A 3,618-nucleotide genomic window follows, 5' to 3' on the forward strand; every position below is an offset into this window, starting at 1 on the left:
TCCAATTGTTTAGATCCAGTTTTATTTGTTTGGAAAGTGTTTTGTAGTTGTTTTCATATAATTGCTGTGTTTGTTTTGGTAGGTAGATTCCTAAGTATTTTATATTGTCTAGGGTGATTTTGAATGGTGTTTCTCTTTCTACTTCTTGCTGCTCTAGTGTGTTGGAAATGTATAGAAATGCTGATGATTTATGTGCATTTATTTTGTATCCTGCAACTTTGCTAAAGTTGTTGATTATTTCTACAAGCTTCTTAGTTGATTCTCTAGGATTTTTTAAGTAGACCATCATATCATCTGCAAAGAGTGATAGCTTAGTCTCCTCCTTGCCTATTTTGATACCTTCAATTTCTTTTTCTTCTCTAATTGCAACTGCTAGTGTTTCTAGTACTATGTTGAATAATAGAGGTGATAATGGGCATCCTTGTTTTACTCCTGATCTTATTGGGAAGGCTTCTAATTTATCCCCATTGCATATGATGTTTGTTGATGGTTTTAGGTATATACTGTTTATTATTTTTAGGAAAGGTCCTTCTATTCCTATACTTTTCAGTGTTTTCAATAGGAATGGATGCTGTATTTTGTCAAAGGCTTTTTCAGCATCTATTGAGATAATCATGTGATTTTTGTTTGTTAGACTGTTGATATGGTCAATTATGTGGATGGTTTTCCTAATGTTGAATCAAGCTTGCATTCCTGGTATAAATCCCACCTGATCATGGTGGATGATCTTCTTAATTACTTGCTGGAGTCTCTTTGCTAGTATTCTATTTAAGATTTTTGCATCTATGTTCATTAGGGAGATTGGTCTGTAGTTTTCTTTCTCTGTTTTTGATCTCCCTGGCTTTGGAATCAGTACCATATTTGTGTCATAAAAGGAATTTGGTTGGACTCCTTCTTTGCTTATCATATCAAATGATTTGTATAGTATTGGGATTAGTTGTTCTTTGAATGTCTGATAGAATTCACTTGTGAATCCATTAGGCCCTGGCGATTTTTTCTTAGGGAGTTCTTTGATGGCTTGTTCAATTTCTTTTTCTGATATGGGATTATTTAGCTATTCTATTTCTTCTGCTGTTAATCTAGGCAGTTTATATTTTTGTAAATATTCATCCATATCTCCTAAATTGTTATATTTATTGCCATATAATTGGGCAAAATAGTTTTTAATGATTGCCTTAATTTCCCCTTCATTAGAGGTGAGGTCTCCCTTTTCATCTTTGATACTGTCAATTTGCTTTTCTTCTTTCCTTTTTTAATTAGATTGACCAGTACTTTGTCTATTTTATCTGTTTTTTCAAAATACCAGCTTCTAGTCTTATTTATTAAATCAATAGTTCTTTTACTTTCGATTTTATTAATTTCTCCCTTGATTTTTTTTTAAACCCTTGTATTTCGGTGTATTGTCTCATAGGTGGAAGATTGGTAAGGGTGGGCAATGGGGGTCAAGTGACTTGCCCAGGGTCACACAGCTGGGAAGTGTCTGAGGCCGGGTTTGAACCTAGGACCTCCTGTCTCTAGGCCTGGCTCTCAATCCACTGAGCTACCCAGCTGCCCTCTCTCCCTTGATTTTTAGTATTTCTAATTTAGTTTTCATCTGGAGATTTTTAATTTGCTCACTTTCTAATTTTTTGAGTTGCATACCCAATTCATTAATCTCTGCCCTCCTTAATTTGTTAATATATGCATTCAAAGATATAAATTTCCCCCTGAGTACTGCCTTGGCCACATCCCACAGAGTTTGGTAGGATGTCTCATCATTGTCATTTTCTCCAATGAAATTGTTGATTGTTTCTATGATTTCTTCTTTGACTAGCTGGTTTTGGAGAATCATATTATTTAATTTCCAATTAGTTTTTGATTTTCCTGTCCAGGTGCCCTTACTAATTATTATTTTCATTGCATTATGATCTGAGAAGGTTACATTTATTATTTCTGCTCTTTTGCATTTGTTTGCAATGATTCTATGCCCTATAACATGGTCAATGTGCCATGTGCAGCTGAAAAGAAGGAATTTTTGTTCCCATTTATTTTTCTCCACATATCAATTAAATCTAATTTTTCTAGGACTTCATTCACCTCTCTTACCTCTTTCTTATTTATTTTTTGGTTTGATTTATCTAGATCTGAAAGAGGAATATTTAGATCTCCCACTATTATGGTTTTACTATCTATTTCCTTCTTGAGCTCTGCCAGTTTCTCCTTTATGAATTTGGATGCTATGCCACTTGGTGTATACATATTGAGCAGTGTTATTTCCTCATTGTTTATACTGCCTTTACTCAGGATGTAATGACCTTCCCTGTCTTTTTTAATCATATCTATTTTTACTTTGGCTTTGTCAGAAATCATAATAGCCACTCCTGCCTTCTTTTTCTCATTTGATGCCCAAAAGATTTTGCTTAAGCCCTGAACCTTAAACTTGTGTATGTCCACCCGCCTCATATGTGTTTCTTATAGACAACATATGGTAGGATTTTGGTTTCTAATCCACTCTGCTATTTGCTTCCGCTTTATGAGCGAGTTCATCCCATTCACATTCAGAGTTATAATCATCAGTTGTGCATTTGCTGACATTTTCGTATCCTCCCCTTTTCCTACCCCCTTTTTCTTATACTATTTCCTTTTAAACCAGTGGTTGCTATTAAGCCGCTATCCCTTATCCCCTCCCTTGATTAACTTCCCTTTCTACCCCCTCCCTTATTTTTCCCCTCTTTTTGTTTTTAAAGGCCTTATGAATTCCCTCCTCCTTCTTCTCCCCTCCCTTTTTTTGACCTCCCCACTCCCCTGCTCCCGTGGGTTTATCCCTTCTGACTTTCTCAGAAGGGTTAGATAAGAGTTTTATGTCCCAATGGATAGTATAGCTACTCTTCCCTCTCCGGGTTGATTACACTGAGAGTAAGGTTTGATTATTACCTCTTAATGCTCTCTTCCTCTCCTTATAATAGTATTTGTCCCCTCTCCTTCCCATGCCCTCTTTGTGTGTAATAGAATATCCTATTTTTCTTATTAACTCAAGTTTCTCTTGGTGTCCCCTACTATTCACCCCCTCTTTCCCATCCCCCATGTCATCTTAGATTATTTAGTGTTCCACCCTCTCCCTGTGAATTATTCTTCTGATTACTATAATAGTGAATAGAGTTCACTACATAGAATTATACATAACATTTCTCTGCATAGGAATACAGATAATTAGATCTTACTGAGGCCCTTAAAAAGGCAAATTTAAAAATTATGAGTTTTCTTTCTTTCCCCTCTGTTTCTTATTTACCTTTTCATGTTTCTCTCGATTTTTGTGGTTGGATATCAAACTTTCCATTTAGTCCTGGTCTTTTCTGGGCAAATACTTGGAATTCTTCAATTTTGTTGAATGCCCATACTTTCCCCTGGAAATATATAGTCAATTTTGATGGGTAGTTGATCCGTGGTTGCAGGCCCAGCTCTCTTGCCATTCTGAATATTGTATTCCAAGCCTTGCGATCTTTTAGCATGGAGGCTGCCAGATCCTGTGTGATCCTGCTTGGTGCTCCTTGATATTTGAATTGTCTCTTTCTGGCTTCTTGTAAGATTTTTTCTTTTGCTTGGAAACTCTTGAATTTGGCAATTATATTTCTGGGTGTT

This window comes from Gracilinanus agilis, chromosome 2 (genome assembly GCF_016433145.1).
Source record: "Gracilinanus agilis isolate LMUSP501 chromosome 2, AgileGrace, whole genome shotgun sequence".
NCBI lineage: Eukaryota > Metazoa > Chordata > Mammalia > Didelphimorphia > Didelphidae > Gracilinanus > Gracilinanus agilis.